This window comes from Suncus etruscus, chromosome 5, assembly GCF_024139225.1.
Source record: "Suncus etruscus isolate mSunEtr1 chromosome 5, mSunEtr1.pri.cur, whole genome shotgun sequence".
In the NCBI taxonomy this organism is placed as follows: Eukaryota; Metazoa; Chordata; class Mammalia; order Eulipotyphla; family Soricidae; genus Suncus; species Suncus etruscus.
In genome coordinates, this window is record NC_064852.1 from 26,359,691 (window position 1) to 26,383,657 (window position 23,967).

At 36.3% G+C, this 23,967-nt stretch overlaps 1 protein-coding gene and 1 non-coding gene across 2 annotated transcripts in view; both read left to right on the top strand.

The window, feature by feature from the left end:
- AQP9 (aquaporin 9) overlaps positions 1–23,967 on the top strand; it is an 837,480-nt gene that overhangs the window by 395,253 nt on the left and 418,260 nt on the right. The window lies entirely within an intron of this gene.
- LOC126010015 (small nucleolar RNA SNORA51) lies at positions 12,180–12,312 on the top strand. Its single transcript, XR_007496157.1, has one exon. It is a non-coding gene; the product is annotated as a small nucleolar RNA SNORA51 (small nucleolar RNA).

A 23,967-nucleotide genomic window follows, 5' to 3' on the forward strand; every position in this document is an offset into this window, starting at 1 on the left:
CATTTTTGACTTTAACTATCTTCTATAATAAAAAAATCGGGGCTCCAAGTCAGTCAAGAGTTTAGCAATGTAATCAGGAACACCCATTCTGTGGACATATTTTTTTCTCCCACTGGCTCTCTTGACAAGAGAATATAGACAAGAGTATGTTCAGAAGAAACAAGGTGTGGTCATTCTTGTGTCTGTGGGTTTGGACCTCCACATATGACAGCCACCCCTCAGATTGTATTATTCATGTTTAGGCCTGATGCCCATTTCCAAAAAACTTCCTAGGAAGGAAAATGTGAGGTCTATAATAGGCTCAAGTGAATTCCTTGAGAGAGGAGTAGGTGTTGACTGGGGAAGACATGACCCCCTCATAGTCAGAGGCACATTTTCAAATCTACAGTTTCAGGTTGGTGCCCACACCAATGAGTTGAACACAATAGATGTTTGCACACAGTGATTACACGCAAGATTTAGACATTAGTCACTGAAGCTTGCTTAATGCTGTTTTGAAATTTTCTAATACCAGTAGCAAACTAAGCACAAGGATAACAAGGGGTAAGGATAAACAAGCAAGATCTGCAAATTTACAGTGCTCATTGGTGGTTTAGTACCCAAGGGGACCATTCAAATCTAACTTTAGGGTTTGACAGGTTTGACAGCCCCCTTGAGACTCTTAACACACACACACACACACACACACACACACACACACACACACACACACACACACACACACACACACACACCATCCTTCAAGGCAGAACCCATGGTTAGTGTCTTCATTTAATTCTTACAGATAGAGAGGAATTCCCAAGATGCATTTTTCTGAACTGGCTCTTCTAGTTTCCAAGGCTTTCTTTGCCCACTGCTGAACTGTATACAAGCCCCACCACTTCCCTTTGGAGACCAAAATCAAGGGACTACTTCATTTCACTTTTTCTCTGAACAGAGGAAACATTGAGAAGACAAGGTCCATGGAGATCGTTTCTGTTTCTGAAGTCTCTATCACAGACTCTCCAAAGATTAAATGTTTTGGATTACAATATGTACATTATACAAGGGTCTTCCTATAAATCAACAAGGCAGGTATGTTAAACACAGAAAAATATCTACAGCTGTTCTCTTACTCATCCTGCTTGTTATTTAACTCAGCCTGGGCCCTAAGGAACATTTTTAGTTGTACTGTCAACAGTTTCAAAACAAAGAAGAAACCGAGACTGGCAAATGAGGAACCCAGCTGGTTCTCTGTTTAGGCTCCCCCTGCATATACTTTAATCCTGACACCTGCAAGCTATTTAATCAGGATTTACAATTGAACATGAAGGATGAGGGGTCCACAGGGCTGTGTCCTTAGTGTTTAGATTGCAAATGATGGAGAAAAACTTTGTTATCGGATGTTGTAGTTATTTGAAGTTGGGTGCCCTCTAACCTATGGGGAACCCAGCATAATTTATCACTCCTCAGAAAAAAACTCAGCTCAGGCAGACACTGTCCCTCACAGCAGAACATTCTATTTTTGCTTCTCCCATATTCTAGAGTAAACAAACTTGAAATTTATGAACGAGAAAAATAATTTCCAAAGAGCATATGGCCAGAGAAAGTGAAATAATGAAAGCACAATCTTGATTCGGACACAACGCAAAAATGTAATGGGGCCATTAACCTACAATCTGGCCAAGACCTGCCATCTACAAAAGCTTCTCTACTTACAGATGTGTAGACTTCCATGAAAAAGAGCAATGTCTTAAATCAGCACAAAAGTATAGTGATTTTGTTGAACATGATAGAGATGATGTAAGGATGCCTGTACATGACTTATCCAAATGAGTTTTTGAAAAGATACCAATTCTGGATTTACAAAAATTGCTATAAAGAACTTTAGAGTGAAAATGTTCTCTAAGCTAAAGAGCTTCTGTAATAATGTCAGAAAAATGGTAGTTCATCACTACTTACCAAGTTCCCATCAAAAATTTGTTCTGAGAGTCAAAAAATGCAGAAAACGAGGTGTCTGCCTTGCAAAGAGCTTAAAATGCATCTAACTAAAGGGAAGAATAAAAAAATAAAGAGAGAATAAGAAAATATAAATAGTGTGTAGCAAGTGGAATTTCAAAAGGCTGATTCCTGTAAATTGAAGTGATCAAGTTTTTAAAAACATTTTTTATTCTTTTTTTATTTTTAAATTGTTTTTTATTGAGGCCATTGTGAATTAAAAGTCGTTCACAGTTGTATTCAGGTGTTTGGTGACAGTGAATTAGGGCCATTCCCACCACTAGCATTGACCTCTCTCCTCAATAGTTTCCTGCATGCACCCCAAACCTCCACACTTACCCCCAGGACAACTAGTGTAACAGATCCATTTTGTGTTTAGCTTGTTATAGTTTGGGTCTCTTGATTCTATTTTCATTGACTTTGGCTTGGATATTAAGATCTGACTTTTTTTTGGGGGTGGGGTTTGGGCCACACCCAGTGACGCTCAGGCTATGAGCTCAGAAATCGCTTCTGGCTTGGGAACCATATGGGATGCCAGGGATCGAATTGCAGTTTGTCCTAGGTTAGTGCATGCAAGGCAGACACCCTACTACTTGCCCCACTGCTCTGACCCCTTACCTCTCCAACCCCCCCCCAAGTGGTCAACTTTTGGAAAGACTAGAAACTTGAGTTAAAAACACAAGTTGAGGGAATGGTTCTCTCAATATATTTAATTTCAAGAGTCCCATATAATAGTCATTGTATTTTTATGTTTAGAATCATTTCATTGGGATATTTTTAATGAAAAATTCCAAATACATTCATATTGAAAAATGTGTATTCTTTATTATAATATTAATACTCATTTGAAAATATTTACGTATGTCTAGCAAATGGTTAATATGCAAAATATGTAAAAAATTCCTAAAAAATTCACATAAAAAAACCATCCATTCAAGGGACAGAGGTTAAGGTGGTTGATTTAATTTTTTTTAATATTTTATCTACTTTATTTAAATAACATGGTTACAATATGTGTAGGGATAGCACAGTTTCTTTATTTACTCAACTGTTCTTGGGCACTTGGTTATTTCCCGATTCTGGCTATTGTAGATAGTGCTGCAATGAACATAGCAATGCAAAGGGCTTTTCTGCAGTGTGTTTCTGAGTTCCTAGTATATATCCAAAGAAGTCTTATTGCTGGATATATGGAGGCTCAATTTCTAGTTATTTGAGAAATATCCATATTATTTTCCAAAAAGGCTGAACCAGTTATATTCCTACCAGTAGTGAATGAGAGTCCCTTTCTCCCTGCACTTGTACCAGCACTGGTTGTTCTTGTTCTTTGTGATGTGTGCCAGTCTCTGTGATGTGAGATCATATCACATTGTTGCTTTGAATATGTAAATAAATAAATCAAAAGAACTAACAAAACGATACTACTATAATTCTTAGGCTAGGTGAAAAATATGGTGGTTATCAGAGAGTGGTTACCAGGACCTCAGAGAGAGGGAAGAAGGAGTAGATGTCTAAGCTCTGTGGTGAGACTTCTCCATAGAGAAATATAAAGCTCTACTCCCAAAATTCATATGGGATTATAACAGTAAATAGAAATTATTTTATTTAAAAAATAAAATGATGAAAATGAAAGCTGTACAGATAAGTTCAAAGTATTCACTCAGTCAATGCCCATGGTATGGATATTAATAATTTAATATTTCCCATATTTTATCCCAAGGTGTGAAGTCTACGTTTTAGTACACGTATTAGAATAACATGTTGAGGTTGATATAAAGTGATTCCATTGAACAATAAAGTATATGCTTAAATCTTACTGTCTCATCTACCTGTCAGGTTGTTGTGTGGTATAAATTAAAATGAATGAAAGTTAAGGTCAGAACAATGGAGTACATTATCTATTGCCCTCCTGCACTAATTTATGGAAAACATCATCACCTATATAGAACCCATGTATCTTTTAAAGAACACTGGAGAATTATATTTAGATGTATCCACAGGGAGTTCTTTATTCAAATGGATAAAGAAGATGCACAATTATTTAATTCTGAATGCTAGGGTAACATATGCTTGCTTAAAAAGTTTTTAGTGTCTCTTTTAGAGACCACATCCAATGGTATTCAGGGGTTATTCCTGACTGTTCTCAGAAAACACTCCTGGAAGTGCTTAAGGGACCAATGTGATGTTGAGGATAGAACCTAAGTTGGTTACATGCAAGGCAAATGCCCTACTCACTGTACTATTTCTCTGGCCTGCCTAATATTTTTATTTTGGAAAATGTGCACCTGGTTGTGCTGAGAGTTTGCTCCTGTCTCTGTGTTCAGGGATCACTCCTGGGGGTGCTTGTGTGCTTAAGGAATCATGTGGGGTGACAGAGATTGAAACAGGGTTGGCAAATCGCAAATGCCTTACCTGCTGTAATCAGGCTTGAAGGAGGAAGTTTGAACCAGAATCACTCTAAACATTTCCATTTCTAGTCAATAGCAGCTGGATTGGAGCCCAAGAATGGAACTATGCTTTTTTTCCCCTGCCTTTTTTTACCCCTGCTTTTCATGTGGGGAATGAATTGTGCCAGAAAAATTAGGCATGACGCTGGTGAAAAAGTTTAATCCAAGGGTTAAAACAAAGGAGAGAGAGAAGACTCCATTTCAAATACAACAAGGAAAAGAGGAAATTTATGGCCAAGGAATAAGGAATGGGCAGAGATGTTGGATGAAACCCCCCTTCAAGACACGGTAATATTTTGCTAACTGGTTCTAATAAGAATTTTTATTGAAGTCAGACCCAGGAGACCAGACTAAGGGAGGAAGATTTTCACAAAATGTACTCAGAATTCTTGCTAAAAGTGGAAGATGCTGTGTGAGTTTGAGACCATATATGCGAACAACTTCAAAAACAGCCTAGGAGCCTGATTTCAAGGTTTGGTCAAGGACAGTTATTGTAGGTTCCTCTGTCACCCACTGTGTTGGGTGCTCATACAGATGTTTACTGCAGGCAGACAGTTTAGCAACACTTGAATTTCAGTAAGAAATTTCAATGTGCTTCTTTTCAGTATTTTTAAAATTTCTTTTTTTGATTTCTGCTCTGCTCTCTCCTCAGTGACACTTCTTCCCCATCCATCCAAACTCTTATATTGGCTCTCCCCACTTGCCCTGCAATCCTCACTGTCTTTCTTTTACCTTCCCCATTTCCCAACTCAGATTCTTCCCAATCCTTTGCTCATCTGGTCACAGTACTGTGCCTTTTAGGGCAGTGACATGCAAGCTTTAAGGGTTGGCTCTTCCATGAAGTCATTATCTTCAGTGTGAAGTATTAAGGGTTCTCATGTTAACTTAGCTTCCACCTTCAAGTTAGATTATTTCTTTCCTTTTCCAATTTATTTCTTCTCTTTCTTTTACTACTGGTTTATGTTGTGGCTCACTTCTCAGGGCACACTGGGTGTGAAAATGGCTTTCCTGAGTTACTTTAGATGACCTTGCTAGTCTGTCTGCCTCCATTTCTTGGGACTGTGTGGCTGGAAGACCCCTACCCTTGTCCTGGTGCTTCTCTTTCCTGTGGGGCACACTGACCTAGGTGTGAAAATGGCTTGTCTGAGTCACAAAGAGCACCTCACTGCTCATCTGTCTGCCTCAGTTTCTTGGGACAGTGTCAGTTTCTTTTCAATTTTTCTGCCAAAGAGTTAAAAATGAATTATAACTAAGAATTTTAAGTACAAAGTTTTAGGATTTTGATAAATTAGTGAATGTTGGGCTAAATCTGGTTAGCATTGTGCTATCATTGAAGAAAGGTTGATAAAACAAATAGTGTAATACAGAGACTGCTGGAGAAAAATCTGGGCACAATTTTAAATAGTGATCAAAGCAGTTGGTCAAAGGACTCTGAGGCATTAACAATTTATGACTGTCATTGAATCTTATTAATTTTGTTTCTTTTCTGTTTCTACTCTAGACTTTTCACTTTCTTTAATTGGCCTCTTGGCCCATCAGACACATATGGTTTTATAATAATCCTCCCCAATTATTCTGACTATTGTAATCTATTTATAGAAATTGGCCCTTTGATAGTTATGAATGATTCTGGGCAGTTCAAAACAAATGAATCTATGATAAACTGATTTGAGGCAAAAAAGAGAATTAATCTAGATGATTCCCAAGAAGATATTAATTTCTTGTTTTTCATTTGTAAACATTTATTATATTTTAAGCTTGTTCTAAATGTTTAATTTTACTTCTTTTCTTTCATTTTGGATTTGCTTCTTTCAAAATAATCTTTGAAGCCATAAGTAGTTAACCTAATTAGATTTTCAAAACTGTGGGTTAAGACCTGAAAAATAGCACAGTGGTTTGGAGTGCCTGCCTTGCAAACGTAAGGTACTGCTAGCGATTGAACTTAGGTTGGTCTCTGTACTATCTACCCAGCTTTTTAAGACAAGTCTTAAAAAACAAAACAAAACAAAACAAAACATAGACATTTTGCATGCTGCCAACAAGGGTTCAAATCCCAGAACTCTTTATGATCTTCAGCACCACTAGTAGTAAATCTTTCTGAGCACAGAGCCAGGAGTAAGTTCTGAGTGCCACTGGCAAAAGAAGTTTAACAAAAAAGAGGTTTGAAGGCTTTGCATTCTCTAACCTTAAATTACACAATAAAGTAATAGAAATAAAACAGTCTGGGGCAGGAGCGGTGATGCAAGCAGTAGGGCATTTGCCTTGCACACACTAACCTAGGTGTCCCATAGGGTCCCCCAAACCAGGAGCGATTTCTGAGATCAGAGCCAGGGGTAAGCCCTGAGCATCATTGGGTGTGGCGCAAAAAAGCAAAGCAAAAAAAAAAAAAAAAAAAAAAAAAAACAGTATGATACTGGAATAGAAAAAGACTCTTAGACCAATGGAATAGAACTATGAATAGTCAATTTATAACGAAGTTGGAACATTAAGTGGAGCAAGGGAATCCTCTTCAATAAATGGTGCTGGGAAAACATAGAGGGGAAAAATCTCATTCATACCATACACAACAGTTAATTCAAAGTATATTAGATAATAGAAAAATAATAATTAGAGTAAAATTTTGGCAGAACGCTTCATGAAACTAGTTTTAGATGTATGTTAATGATTCAATTCCATTAGCCAAAATCAATAAAAGCAAAAATAAGCAAATGTTTTATACTAAACTAAAAAGTTTCTGCTTTTTTTCAATAAAAGCAAAAATAAGCAAATGTTTTACACTAAACTAAAAAGTTTCTGCTTTATTTTTGGTGAGAGAAATAATGATTAAAATAAAAGTATCACACTGACCTGGAGAAAACATTCACTCAGTACACAAAGGATAATATCCAAATACAAAACTCGTACAAAACTCAAGAACAACAACAGCAAAAATCAAAACATGGGAAAGGGAGCTAAACAGACACATTCCCAAAGACATATAAATGGACAATAGGCAAATGAAAAATGTGACTTTCACTTTTTTTTTTTTTTTTGGTTTTTGGGCCACACCCGGCGGTGCTCAGGGGTTACTCCTGGCTGTCTGCTCAGAAATAGCTCCTGGCAGGCACGGAGGACCATATGGAACACCGGGATTCGAACCAACCACCTTTGGTCCTGGATAGGCTGCTTGCAAGGCAAACACCGCTGTGCTATCTCTTCGGCCCACGTTCACTTGTTATTGGAAAAATACAAATAAAAGTGTCAATGAGATATCACCTCACACTGGTGAGAATGGCACATATCAAGAAGTCTGGAAACAATAGGTGTTGATAGGGATGTAGTGTAAAAGGAATGTTAACTGTTTCAGCCTCTATGTAAAATAGTATGGATGTTTCTTAATGAGCTAGAATTAGAATTAACAGATGACCCTGAAATTTCACTTCCTGGTATCTATCCGAAGAACAAAAATACATTAATTTGAAAATATATTTGAACATCTATGTTCATTGTAACACTAGAATCAATAAAAAAAACCAAGACTTGGCACAATGTTGACAGATAGAGGGGTAAAGAAGATGTATTATATTTGTATACAAAGTAATGCTAGTCTTCAATAAGAAAAAGTTAAGTCCTACTACAATTTGAGTGGAATTAGAGGGTAACATGTTTAGCATAATTAATCAGAGGGAGGACAGACATTGGATGATCTTAGTTATTATTGATACATGAAAAAATGAAGAGGACAGGCAATGGCAAGTTAAAATTAAGCCATTTGATTTGACAACAGAACTGAAGTGATCAAGGTGGAGAAGTGGGACAGACCTTATAAGCATGATGTAAAAAAATTTAAAAAATCACATAAATGTTTTCAAGTTATATTACTTTATACTACCTTTGTAATGTTATTTACAATTATTTTGTTCTTTTTGATGCTATTGTCAATAGCATTGTTTCCTGAATTTTATTTCTTACTATCCACTGCTGATATATAAATATGTAGTTGAGTTTTATAAATTGATCTTATCCTCTGCAATATTGTGTGTATGAACTCTAAAGAATTTTCTATAACTGAAATTATGTTATTCATCAATGAACAATTGGCTTTAGAATGCTGAAAGAATGATAAACAAGAATTGTTAGCATATAAATGTACTCTCAAATATCCATACAAAGTAGAAAAATAGGGCTTTTAGATAGTCTGCAAGGGAACCTGGGAAGTGTAGTCTGGTTATGTTCCCAGAAATATTGAAAAAAAAATCAAAGGATTTTGGTGAGTAGTTCAAAAAGTTTTTCTATAACATCAGATGGAAAAGACCAGAAAAAGACCACGACATATGGCAGAATGTATATAATACATTTCAAACTAGTAAAGATATTACAGTCAATTAATAAATCTGGGACAATTACTTACATGTTTAGTCTCACAGTAAATAAAAATATACTCCACATTTAAGTATATATAAATATAACTTTAAAGAAAACCAGTTTGATACTTTGGTAAAAAATTTTATAAGTATATAAAAGGAAGAACTAAGAAATTCTGTATATTGATATTAGAAAATAAAGACTTTTGAGAAAAAGAATAAAGCATCTGTAAACAAGAGGTTAATAATTAATATATAAAAGTTTCTAATATCAATGAGAAAAGGACAAGTTTCTCAACTAAAAAATAGGAAATAAAGAAGATGTGGTGACTAGTAAGTATGTTTTAAAAATCACATTAACAGTTGAAAACAGTTTAGAAGAGGCTTGATCTCAGTGTTAAAGTATTCTCTGAACCTCAGTTTTGCTATCCATGGAATAAGAATAAGAATAAACATAGATATTATTCTAGAACACATATGAAATGAACTTTAGGGTCTATATGAATGAATTCAATGAATTTAAACATATAGAAAGCATTAAAGTTGAGTTATTATAACTTTTATTATTTGTAGTGTTTATTATTTACTTGTCATTCTTCGTTGTTTGTGATGATGTCGGGGATCAAATTCACAAAGCACAGTCACTCAGCTGCATCACTGGCATTCATGGTGTACTTCCAAGTGAAAAGGGAAAAATTCAAAATCTATATTCCTATTTATTTAAGCATACACACTGAAGGAAATAGTAGGCTTCTAGCAGAGGTTGTTTTTATGGTTTGTAACATTAACAATAATTGGTACTTTCTCTATAGATTTCCATGTTTTCAAAGTTTCCATAATAAACATGTTATGCTTGGTGTTATAAAAGTAAGTGTACATGATAATCTTTGAATAATTTTTCAGTGAACCTTACTGTTTTTTTTTCATTTAGTCTGGGAGTGATTCATTTTTTAAAGCACCACATTTAAAACTATTATTCAGAGCCCCAGGCAAGGGCACATCTCTGGATAAGCCTGGCCTTAATTCAGCAAAAGTCAGGATCTCTTTATTGCCTGTCCAAATTAAGTGTGAAATCTTTTCCCAGAAGGGAGTGAAAATGTTCATTGAAGCACTTGGAAAAAACTGAAAGTAGGGCAAAATAGGGTGTGACTGAGGATCCAGGCAAAGTTGGGTGTATGTCTCCCTCACGCTGCTCCTGGCACTCTTTCTCAGCCTGTGCTAGGTTCTGCTCCATCACTGACTCCCTTCTTAATCTTGATTTTTCTGTGTGGACTTTCCCTTATCTCCTGCCACTATTTCTTGGGAAAGTCAGTTAAGCTAAACCTCAGTTTTCCCATTTGCAAAATGACTGTGAATGATCTCTCCCTCATGATAACAAGAGTCATGCACATGGAAGGTGTTTAATAAACACAAGTCATTGTTATTCTTGGGTTTATTCTCTACATATCTATACTGTGAGTCAATTTTTCTATTTTGTTTCTCAGTATGGAATTGAAGAGGCTTTGGGGACTGGGCAAAGTTCACCTTTACCTGCTTGCTAATATGCCCCATTAAATAGCCTCAATTACATCAACTAAATAAATCTTTACTACACATTAGTTCTAGTGATTCTTCTCAAAATTAGGAATCTGTAAAAGGTTTACTTTGGTCGTTATAATTTGTATATCTTGTTTTTAGTTTGCTGACTCTGGTTTAATATAACCATACTACTGCCCTACATTAATGGTGTACCTGATATCTTTTTCCCTGTTCCTTATTACTTTCCTTTCTCATCTCTTTACTCCCCTTTTGATTTCCTTCCTTCTCTGTATTCCTTTCTATACTCTGGGGTCAAGGAAGATGTAAGTATTGATCTCAAGTTTTTGTTCTTCTCTGGCTTACTTCATTCAACATGGCAACTTCCAATGAAATTTTTAGAACTTCTAAATGCCTAACAGGAAACTTCTGTTCATGTATAAGGCTTTGACTATAGATAAGAATATTCAGAGCAGAGTAGAAAAATTGGAAGCACTCTATATTTTTATGTAGCAGATGCTGTTTTTACTTTTATTTTATTGTTTGAATTTATTAGATGAAATATACACAGTGGTTAAAAGGGCTAAATTAGGTTTCTATTTCAATATAGGTAGATGTAAACATAATTACATCAAATGAAAAAGGGAAATTGTACTATGTGATATTTACAAAAGTGAAAACACATCCTTAAAAAAGACTAGAAGGATAGAAGAAACTATTCACTCAATACCCATCAGATAAGGAGTTAATCTCCAAAATATACAAGGCACTGACAGAACTTTACAAGAAAAAAAAATGGAACTTCATCAAAAAATGGGGAGAAGAAATGAACAGACACTTTGACAAAAAAGAAATACAAATGGCTAAAAGGCACATGAAAAAAAATGCCCCACATCACTAATCATCAGGGAGATGCAAATCAAAACAACTAGGAGGTACTATCTCATGCCACAGAGATTGGCACACATCAGAAAGAATGAGAACAAGCAGTGCTGGCGGGGATGTGGAGAGAAAGGAACTCTTATTCACTGCTGGTGGGAATGCCGTCTTGTCTAACCTTTATGGAAAATGATATGGAGATTCCTCCAAAAGCTGGAAATTGAGCTCCCATGTGATCCAGCTATACCACTCCTAGGAATATATCCTAGGAACACAAAAATACAATACAAAAATCCCTTTCTCACACCTATATTCATTGCAGCGTTGTTTACAATAGCCAGACTCTGGAAACAGCCTAGATGCCCCTCAATAGATGAATGGCTAAATAAACATGGTACATATATACAATGGAATATTATGCAGCCGTCAGAAGAGATGAAGTCATAAAATTTTTCTATACATGAATGTACATGGAATCTATTATGCTGAGTCAAATAAGTCAGAGGGAGAGAGATAAACAGAATAGTCTCACTCATCTATAGGTTTTGAGAAAAATGAAAAACATTTGTGTAATGATTCTCAGAGACAAAATAAAGGAGGACTGGAGGGTCCAGCTCCTGACATGAAGCTCACCACAGGGATTGTTTAGTGCAGTCACAGAAATAATTACACTGAGAACTATCATAACAAAATGTGACTGAATGAGGGAAGTAGAAAGCCTATCTAGAGTACAGGCCGGTGTGGGGTGGGTGGGATATTGGTCATAGGAATGTTGCACTGGTGAAGGAAATTTTTTATAAAAGAAAAGATAAGGCGGGGCCGGCGAGGTGGCGCTAGAGGTAAGGTGCCTGCCTTGCAAGCGCTAGCCAAGGAAAGGACCACGGTTCGATCCCCCGGCATCCCATATGGTCCCCCCCAAGCCAGGGGCAATTTCTGAGCGCGTAGCCAGGAGTAACCCATGAGCATCAAAAGGGTGTGGCCCGAAAAACCAAAAAAAAAAAAAAAAAAAAAGAAAAGATAAGGCCTCCCAATTCTTACCACAGGATGTGTTCTTTACACTGACTGTATAAAAAGAGGAGGTACAGTAAATGTACCCCATATACACCTCAACCCAGGCCCTTTGCCTGGTCTGTATTGTGAATTGGGGGACAAAAAGAAAAAGAGAAAAATGAAAATAGAAGTATGCCATGTGAGTGTGGAAAGGGGGTCAGAACGTGAGAAAGAGAGAGAGAGAGAGAAATAAACACACAGAAATATATAGATAGAATGAAAGAGTATGTGTATTTTGACATCACCCTATTCTGCCCTCTTCTTTCTCTCTGCTGTCACAGATGAAGGTCAGTCTTACTCTACTGGCCAATCCCATATATACTCATCTCCTTTGATGTGACTCTTTCTATTATCCCTTGTTTAACCCAATGTGCTCAACATTGGTTTCTTATCTCTTCTACAGGTTTCTTTTAAATGTTTATCTCATTCCTCTTATTAAAAGGTCTATAATGAGCCAGTTCATTCTTATATCTGCCTTTCCTACCTCTAAGTTCTAGCCACCCCAAAACATTGATAGTCTCTAATAGTGTCAGGCTCTTTCTTTCCTCTGGGTCTTTGAACCTCTTGCATCTAGAAACTGAAATAATCTTTCATCTTTACTATGTTGTTGCCAGGCCAGTTCTTCTACTAGCTGAGTAGACTCCATGTCCAGAGCACTTCCTCCAGAAATCTTTCTAGAATTTAAAACAAAAATAAAAACAAAAACCAAGAAAAATATGGTCCCTCTATGTGCTCTTGAAGCATCTAGTGGAGCCTCTTAGACCTTACTGCATAATTAAAACATCCAGTTAATTCATTTCTTCCACAGACCAGCAGAGAGTAGAGAACTTTGTGGATGTAGAACATATCATGCTCAGCATTATATTCCTTAGATATTGGACTTTGAAAATGGGGAATAGTGCTCCCAAATATCTATTGACTTAGAAGTGTGACCTCATCAGATATGTCTAGCTTAAACATCAACACCTGTGTTCACACAAGTCTTACACATGCCTGTTCCACACACCACATTCTTATTTTTATTCTCTTTTAGATGCCTTATAAAATGACATTCAAGAAAATAGCCTGAGTGTGGACTCATTTTTACTTTTCAGTCACTAGACTCCTCAGCTTCTCTGCAGGTTGCAATGCTCAGGCTCAGATTTCCCTTCATTTAATTCTCTCTATTGATTTTGGAATATTGTACTCTTTTGATTTACCCCTCATTGTTATATTTCTTTTCTCAGAATTCTCCACTTTCTTTCATTCATGCACCTATGTTAACAGATGCCCAGATGCCTCTGAAAATAGTTTGTCATCATTGGTTTAAGGGGTCCTCAAACTTTTTTAAATAGGGGGCCAGTTCACTGTCTCTCAGACCATTGGAGGGTCTGACTATAGTAAAAACAAAACTTATGAACGAATTCTTATGCACACTGCATATATCTTATTTTGCAATGAAGAAACAAAACAAATACAAATACAATATGTGGCCCGCGGGCCATAGTTTGAAGACCACTGGAACGTCTGTGATCAGCACTACTCTTTGCCATGAAGGGGACAACTCAGCATCCACTTCCACTTCTTTCTCCTCTTATGAGATGTTCTAATTAGGAGCAGCCAAATCAAGTAAATTCTTTCCCCCAGATGAGCAACAATCCTGGCTCTGGTTCAGTCCTTCACCCCTTCTTGCCTATGTTAGTGATGATTGTCACCACCTCTGCACTTGCCCTTGCCCACCCCAGCACTTTCTCCTTACTCACCTTGATCTTCACTCCAGCTGAGATGAATCATCTAGTCATAATTACTTAGACTGCTCACTTGTTACCTGTCCCTTCTAAAACAGAGCTTAAATTTCCATTGGAAAGTTCAAGGTATTCCTCAATAGGTATAATCAATCACCTTCCCAAATTCATGTCCCCACAGAGGAGCAATGCTTTTAATTTATGGAGGGGGGGGGTTGGGGTGCAGTAGGACCACATCCAAATGTTCTCAGGACTTACTCTTGGTTCTGTGCTCAGGTGTCACTCTTGGTAGAGCTTGCAGAACCATATGAGTTTTCTGGGTTTCAAATCTGGGTCTGTTGTATACAAAACAAGCATCTTCCCTCACTGTACTATTTTTAAGGCCTCAACAAGAGAAATTCTAGACTTTAACTAATTTGTTTAATTTAATTCACTTGCAACCCTAAACTTGCCTTCACTTTCTTCAGAATTGTTTCTTTTCAGGTGAAAATCTTACCAGCTTTTCATGCTTTCTTTAATGTCTCAGTTTCTATGAAGTCTCCCCTTCTCTCTTCTCTTTGTGTATGTGTGTGTGTGTGTGTGTGTGTGTGTGTGTTTTGAGGCTCTCATCATGCTTTACCACCTTAAAAAATTGTACTCTTATTTCTCAGAGGCACAGCCCAGCCATTTCTCACAGTAATTCCACTTTGAGTCTAACAGTTATTTTGGAAGCTCAACAGTGACTCAGAATCCCAATTGCTTCAATCAATCAACACTGCCATCTCCTATCTGCTTGATGGGATGGGAAAGAGCCAATGAAACTGATTACACTCACATTCATTTTTTTCTTGGGTTAGGGGTACTCTAAGCTATGAAATCCTTCTGGCTAACAGAGGACCAATGTAAGGGCTTCAGAATGTAGTGCTACTCAGGTCTGGTGGTACTGCTGATTAACCTGGGCACTTAGCTGGTGTGCACAATCTCAAGGGCTATTCCCAGTGAATTTAGGAGTACTGTATGGTGCTGGGGAGTAGATCTGGGATAGTCCAAACCTATCATCTTTCTGAGTTCCCCTACTTTAGAGACTTAAATGGAAGTAGTTCCTCATGCCTGCTACTATACCTATTGGGGTATGCTCCCAGTTCTGAACAGAGTCTATTTTACTGATAGGGGATAATGGAAAGTGTTGGGAAATTGATGTACATTTGGCTAGTATTGCCCTACTATGTGCTTCTATAGCAAATGAGATCACTGGTTTGTCTAGGAACCTCTGGATTTTAGTATTAAAAGTCTTGTATGCCAGGACAACTCCATACAGGCTGTATTACCTCTAACTTTCCACTGTATCTCTACTGTATCCATGTGTTACCATGTCATACTCGTCTGGTCCATGTTATCTAGATGTGAACTTCCAGGCCTTCTGGAAATAAGAATAAATTGCATGTATATTTTTCATTCCCACAAGGCCAAGAATGTTATACTATGTAGAAAGCTTTAAATTTACGTAGTAATTCTAAGGTCTTTTTGGGTTTTGATTGCATCAATATTATCTGATCAATTTTTTAAAGATAAGCCAAAAAAGAGTTAAATGTTTTAAAATTCCTTAATTTTGAGCTCTATTAAGAAAGTAACATTTAGGGCTGGAGAGATAGCATGGAGGTAAGGCATTTGCCTTGCTTGCAGAAGGATGGTGGTTCAAATCCAAGCATCTCATATGGTCCCCCGAGCCTGCCAGGAGCGCTTTCTGAGCATAGAGACAGGAGTAACCCCTGAGCACTGCTGGGTGTGACCCAAAAACCAAAAACCAAAAAAAAAAAAAAAAAAAAAACAACAAAAAAAAAAGAAAGTAACACTTAGTTTTAGGAGTATATACACACAAAACATATATGCGGGCATAATCTGTAACTTGTTATATAAATAAATTAAAAAACTGAATAATTTCATAAGTTTTTTTGTAATTTTTTTTCATTGAATAACATCTTATAAGTATTTGTGGAATTAAACTGACAATGATATAACTAAGTAGCTTTCATTTCTTGAGCTCAAACTATAATATACCTGGGACTAATAATGTACTTAGCAGTTGTGTCACATGACTTGTCATCCTAACTGTTTTGTCTAAATGACTATTGTTTTCTTTATTCTGGAATGGGGATAAAACTCAGTGCCTCCAATATGCAAGGCAAGCACCTTACTTCTTGAGCTACAACTCCAGGTTGTGAGGTTAAAATTGTGCCATAACTTTTGCATAACTTGGGAAGTTACACAGTTCATTCTGTAAATTAAACATTAACCTTGGTAATTTCAATTATAAAACTAAAAACCAAGAGCATTTAGGAATATAGATTTAGAATTAAATAGAAGCCAATAGAGTATAAGATAACAATTAAATAACAATAAAATTAATAATAATACAAATGAATCCTGGTACAGACTGATTTATGTACCAGCCACTGGTTAACTTAACTCCTGACTCCCTAATTTTTATATCATCCTGTAAGGACCATATTACAGATGAAATAGTTGGGGCATATAAAGGATGAATAATTCACCCACCATCATGCTACTAGAACTATAACTGTATCTTGTAGGGCTTTTACTCCAGCAAGGTTTGGATTGGTCATTACTATGAAAGCTACTTATCTCATTGCATACATCAGTAAGTTTAACAAGAAAAATGAGATCATGTGAGAGGATTTAACAGGCACTTAGAAAAGATGTTATTAAGAATATTACAGAAAATGTGTCATAGGCAACAGAATCGATACCCAATCTACATCAAGCTCTACAAGGGGGGAACAGTTGCACTTTAATACTGGGGGTAGAGGACAGAGAAGTGGGATGCATTCTGGGAACAGGGGTAGAGGGAGGACAACTCTAGTGTTGGGAATGCCCCTCATTCATTATCACTATGTGCCTTAAATATTACTGTGAAAGATTTGTAATTCACTTTGACCACAAAAAAAAAAAAAAAGAAAAAAAAGAAAATGGTGCGTGCGTGCGCGCATACACACACACACACACACACACACACACACACACACACACACATGTCATAGGACACAGTTTTATACCAGAGTGTAAGCCATTTCAAAAACAATGCCTTTCTGCTAAAAATCTGATTCAAATCAAGAATCCCTTTCTCTTACCTGCTAATAACCAAAATACTTGAGGAATTCTTAGAAATAAATGTGATATATAAAAGTTTCTTTTATGAAAAATAGTTGTCTTTTGTTAGAGAAAAAGCCAGAAAAATCACAACGAGAAGAAAAAAATGTCCCATAAATGTAGGTCTTGAGACAACCTTTCAACTATTTAGTGAACATGTATTATTTTTTTGAATTTAATATAATATACTATTTAAAATTATTTTCTTTTTCTAGATTTATGGAAACTTTGAATGTTATCCCTTGTCATTAAATACTGTTAATCATGAATTATAAGATCTACATAGTATTCCTTTCAAAGGATATACTTCAGTGTAAAGCCATAGTTGTCAGTTAAAATATCCAAAATCAAGGAGATTATCAGGGGCCAGAGAGTTAGCATGGAAGTAGGCCATTTGCCTTGCATGCAGAAGGATGGTGGTTCGAATCTCAGCATCCCATATGGTCTCCTGAGCCTGACCAGAGCGATTTCTGAGTGTAGAGCCAGGAGTAACCCCTGAGCGCTACCTGGTGTGACCCAACCCCCCCCCCCAAAAAAAAAAGATTATCATTGTACGTTCCCAAAGATACTCTAAATCTTTCAAATACTTGTGTTTTTCTTTTTGCTTCACATACAAGGATTGATGAGATTTTTTTCTTTGACAAAGAGTACCTGTCATTTTGGGTAAATTGGAATAGGTGCCATTTTGGAGGTAATATTACTCAGAGGTAATATTGAGCTGAATATTGAAGGATGAGAATAACTTTAACCAGCTAGACGAAGGACTAAGAAGATCTTAGGCAGAAACACATGGATAAAGGCACAAAGGGGAGTAGTGAAAGGAAAGATAAGCAGACAACAGCTCCACTTGGGTGGAGGCTTGGGCTCAGATATAGTCCAGTGGTGGTTCAGATATATCTCAATTTCCTGCTTTCATTGGAAAAGTACTGTCATCAATTGCAAATGCATAGTTTGTAAGGACAAAGGAACATATGTAGACATTTTTAGAAAGTGAGGGCTGAAAATACAGCTCAATGGACTAAAACATAGATTTTTCTATAAATAAGAGCTATGTTTAGTCACCAACACTGGCATCATATGGTCAGAGAATACCATCTGGAGACTCTTGGTGTGGCCTAAAGTAAAAAAAGAGAAAAGGTACCTTTAAAATACCCTAAAAAACATACTTGATTTTATGTAGATAATGTAAAAGAAATGGTAATGTGAAATAAGGAAAAAATGGTAATGTGAAAAAAAGAAAGATAGAATCACTAGCTATTAACTAAAGAACAAAACCCCTCTTAACATGCTACCTCATTGGAGGAATCTAGTTAAGGTGACCATAACAATGACTAGATTGCTTCTGGAAACAATTGGGCCAAAGCAGAATCAAATATGAAACAAATATCTCAATTAATTTTTTATTGATTGAACTTTTAAACAGAATTCTTGGTTGCCACAAAATCCTGGGTCTCTAAGAAGTCAGTTCTTTTACTCTCACAGACCCACTCCACCTCAACCACCCCAATTAATCACAACCATCAAGTCAGGCCTCAGAAACACCCAGGCCTTAGGCTTGGCCTCCCCAAATATCATTCCCATCCCTCCCAAAGCAGCTGAACCAACATCTTTTGAGGTGACCAAATGGTGGACACATCACTGGCATACCCAGTGTCCACACTTGGATTTCAACCACTTTCTCCTGACAGATTCCTTAGAACATCCACATAGGCGCCTTCATTCACAGGAGGGTCCCGAAAGGCTACAGTGTCACAAGAATACCGCCCACCTCGAGGAACATCTGGAAGAATAGGCCAAAAGGCATTCTGGACCCTCCTCTATGGTGCAGACCACCAAGGGGCTGGGAATAGTGGCCAGGTGGGCGTGGAACCAGTCAATTCCAGGATGAAATGGAGAAACTCGGCTTTCCATTTTACCTCACACCCCGGATATGTTTTTGCCCTTGAAAATTCAGTATACTTAGTGCTGTGGAAAGAGAGGGAAAAATGGAAATGACTAGATCTTTTTTACTGAACAAACTAGCTGCTAAAATGTCATTTATTAGCTACAGGAGTAGCTCAGATATAGGAGTACTTCACTTAGATATTTGATAGAGACAGAGATAGAGACATACGATAAGTAGGTAGATTTAATATATTTATATAAGTATTAGTGTGTGTACTTATCTACATGTATTTTTATACTTTCATGTAAAAATCTCAATTTGTAATAGCAAAAATCTGAAAGGATACAGCATATCTATTCTTTGGCCTTTTTAAATGAAGAATTATCCACAACCACCTTAAACACTGTTGTCAAAATTTTTGCTCTCTGGGTGGTGTTTCCTTGAGGGGAAGAAAAGTAATAGAAGAAGCACTTGAATTAAGATTTGAGATAAACAACAACAGAGAGATTGGAAGGACTTTATCCAAACACATGACTCTCTAGGGCTCTGAAGTTGACCATTTGGTGGCTGTCATATGTCACATGAAGAGACTTAGTCATGAATGAGTGGGTTCAAGGGAGGTGTGTTAATCTGCATATATTTCAAAACATAATATTTATTATAATTATTAGATATTGCCAGTTTTATAAAATACTATCAAACACATGTGCTCCATGTGGAGAAATATTTTTAGGGTTAGTTTATACTACATCATTTTGGACCAAATAAATATTTGAGTGGTTAAGTAGATATAAATATGGAAAGAAATGCTACGCTTCCTGATTAACTGATTTCAACTAACATTAATGCCTAGGTTCATGCTTGGCACTGGAGAGACCAAAGTATAGGATGCATTGGGTAGATATTCATGTGATTCTGGCTGAAGAGCTGACAAGGTATTTTGAGTACAAGTGGGTCCGTGGAACAATTACACCTTGCTCTTAAACACTCTCAAGGCTGAAATCTGCCCATTCAACCTATCTCAGCAACATAATTTCTCTTGTACATTGTGACATAATTCTTAGAATCAGCTCCTAAGTTTTACTCATTTCTGGTTCCAATATTAAATTGTTCTTTTAGAAATCTGATGGTACAGCAGGTATTAGTAAGGACAGATCAAAAGAACAATGATGATGCTTCTTCTCAGGGATGATGACACTGCTTAATAAAGGGTGAAAGAGGCAGAATAATGACGGAGAACTTCCAACAACCCTTATACTCTTAGAAATAGTTCAGAGTAAGGCATCAACTCTGGATGATTACAGAAATTGAAGAGCTTATAAATGAGATCAGTGAATTATTTAGATATTTGAGGGGTCTTTCTTGGCCTGGCTCTTAAATTTATTCTGAAATAATGCTCCTGTAATGGGGACAAGTGGGAAGAAAAAAGACTAGCTTCAGTTCACACATTACAATCAAAACCATTTGTTTTGTTAACCTCATGTGAATATTACAAATGTGTGATGGATCAGAGGCCACATCCTTCTAGAGATGAGCAATTTCTTGAGTCAACATGGCCCCATATACCTTGACCTTCAAAGGAAACATTTCAAAGGAAAAAGCCAAGGTTCTCTTACAATTGTGGGAACTGTGAAGTGGTTCTTGTTTTGAACTCAGAGGGATTGGGTATCAATGCCAATGAGTTTGACTTTGCAGACTATGATCATTGGGTGGGTGGGTAGTGGATCTCTCTCCAAATACATTAAAGCTTGTTAGTATCTTGCCTTCAAATTAACTTCTAAGTGGAAACCTGTGGGGCACCACTATACGAAAAAATTTCCCACAGATAGGTTTAAGCAAAGGAATTTACATTTTTGTACACAGTGACCAGATGTCCTTGAAGACCATGTTTTAAACCAATACAGCCAGGAAAAGAATTTGATGAAGTTTTTTTATTTTAAATGAATTTGAAGCCACAAACAATTTTGTTTTTCCATTTTTAAATCAGCAACCTCTAACACAATTGGCACGGGTAAGGGTGACCATCCTCTATACTCCCTGGATTTCTTCCTAATCATAGAAACCCTCATAACCAATTCCTGTTAGAAGCCTTACTAAGTAACAAGTTTACATATGATGACTTTCTGCTCTTACTGAGTTAAGATGGGAGATAAAATGGTTGCTGTAACCTTGAGTTCATCCAACTTTATTAGCTGGTGAAACAACCCGACTTCACACCAGCTAGCAAGTGAAGACCACGTTGGTCCAAGTGAGAAGGCAAGAGCTGTGTGGTTATTGCTTTTACTCTTGCACAGTTATTGCTTTTTAACTTAACTTTTTATTCTTATTATTATTTTGGTTTTTGGGTCACACCCAGAGTAACCCCTGAGAGCCTCCGGGTGTCCAGGACTGGCTGACAATATAACTGCTGGGGAGTAAGAAAAAAAAAAGGTTACGTTTAGTGTTTATTAAATATGTTATAATAACAATACTTGATTTTACTTAGATAAAAGTTTACTAAACGCTTGTATGTATGTTTTATTTGTTATACAACCAAAACTCTGAGTTGTGAGTGATACACACAAAAATATAAAACCACTCCAAGTGTGGCTTGACCAGCAAGAAAAATGAAAGGCTGAATAAAGTTTAAAATTATGCTCCTGTCTATATCACACATAGTAATACTTATATTATTCTTTTTCCTTATATTGACAACTTAAATCTTTGGCCCTAATCATACTCCTAGAAAATTTTATTTAAATATGACTTTTCTTGTGACCTGTCAAAATTTGTCAAAATTCTGTTTCTATGATTTACCCATTTGATTCACACATTTTGTATAATCCTTAAAATGGCTTATTTTCTATTTTAAGTTAGACATTGGCTTATTTATTTATTTTTGTTTTGGAGTCATACCAGATAGTGCTCAGAACTAATCGATGGACCTATGCTCAGGGATCACTGCTGGTGGTGCTTGAGGGACCATATATATGTGTTGCCAGGGATCAAACCTGGGTCAGCTGCATGCAAGGTTTAATCAAGGATTTTACCCATTGTGCTCTCACGTTGGCCCCTAGATATTCATTTAAAACAATGATAAATGGTTGGAGAGATACTTTAGGAATTGAATATTTACTGCCCCAGTTTGATCCCTAGCACTATAATGGCTCCTCAATCTTCTACAGAAGTAATAGTCCCTAAGCAAGAGCCAGAAGTAAGCTCTGAGCACTTCAAGATGTGCTCCTTCTCCCAAAATATCTCAAAATAAAACAACAAAAGCAAGACTTACCTCAGCTTTATTCTATTTAGTTGTTTATACATTTTTATAGTTATTCTTGAACCAAATTTAAAATTTTTACATTTAGTTCACATAGAATTTGAGATATCTGGTGCCGATGCAGAGGCACTAGAGGTAAGGCATCTCTGCCTTGCAAGTGCTAGCTTAGGAAGAACCAAGGCTAAATCCCCCAGTGTCCCATATGGTCTCCCAAGCCAGGAGTTTTTTCTAAGCACATAGCCAGGAGTAACCCCTTAGCATCAATGGGTGTGGCCACCCCAAAAAAAGAATTTGAGAGATCTTTGACCAATATTGCTAAAAGTTCAATATCAACTCACTTGTCATATTACCTAGAATAAAAGTTATTAAAGATTTAATATTTATCACAGGATTTTCATCTTTATTCCAAAATACAGTGGACAGTATGATGATAAACATAGCATGGTTAAAGCCCTCAAGAAAGTTCTATGCAAAACTTAGTGAAGGAACTCACAGATGACTGCCCTGGAGCAGAATTGGACAATGAGAGGGACCACACAGGACTTGTAGCCCCCATAGGAATGCTAGGGGTAGATTCAAGAGAATTCTTAAACCAGGAAACCTATGTGCTGGAAGACATTATGAATCATCTTAATATGGTTTAATTTGAGAAAGCAAAACCATAGTTATAAGTAATCAACTGAGCTCATAGAGCTAGTCACAGAGATTGATCTTCTGATCTGTTTATATATTTATATATTATACATATATTTTAATAAGATTAAAATGGCTTGTAACAATAAGCTTTATATATTAATTTGTAAAGATTTTTCTATGGCAGTAGAATAATAACTGTGTGCTATTATGGTCCAAATGGTTTCCATTCCATTCCATTCGATTCCATTTGATTCCATTCCATTCGATTCCATTCCATTCTATTTTCTATTTTTCTATTCTATTCTATTCTATTCTATTCTATTCTATTCTATTCTATTCTACTCTATTCTATTCTACTCTAAACTTACAGCATTTTTATTAATTATTTACTGCATATTTTTCTTGAGAGTTTAACAAGTTAAAAACAAATAGTAAATAGTAAAAATTAATCAAATTAATTGAAAATATGGGGGCAAAAAAAAAGAATCCTAAAATAAAAATAACTATAATTTGCAAAAAAGAAAAACCTAATAAAGGATCTATTTATCCAAAATAGAAAAAGAACACTTAAAATTTAACAATAGAAAAATAAATTACTTGATTGTAAGATGGACTAAAACTTAAAGAGACATTTCTTAGACAATGTATAGAGAACATGCATATAAAAAGAAGCTGCACATTTTACCCCAAAGGTAAGTTGAATGAGAAAGCCAGTCTGGTAACAATGAATGCTACTATCCATCTGTTCTTAGTTCCTCTGCTTCTCTCTTGACAGGCAGAAACCACCCACTACACTTGTGCATATCTTCTCCTAACCACAATACCACCTATACACCTCTTGCATCTTAAGTGGGGCTTTATTATGTAATCTGGGTGGCAACAAATAAAATAATACTATTTTGTTCTACTTCTTTTCTTTCATAAAGTGTGAAATTGGTCTTTAATTCACAGAAATGCAGCCAAGATAAAAAAAGAACAGACACTCTGAAAAAGAAAAGGAAAATTAGAAGGTCTTAATGATGCTAAATGTGAAAATTAAGTGGGGCAAATAGAAAAACAAGGTAATTAATACATTAAATACCAGATTTGCTTATTTGCAAACTGTAAGATG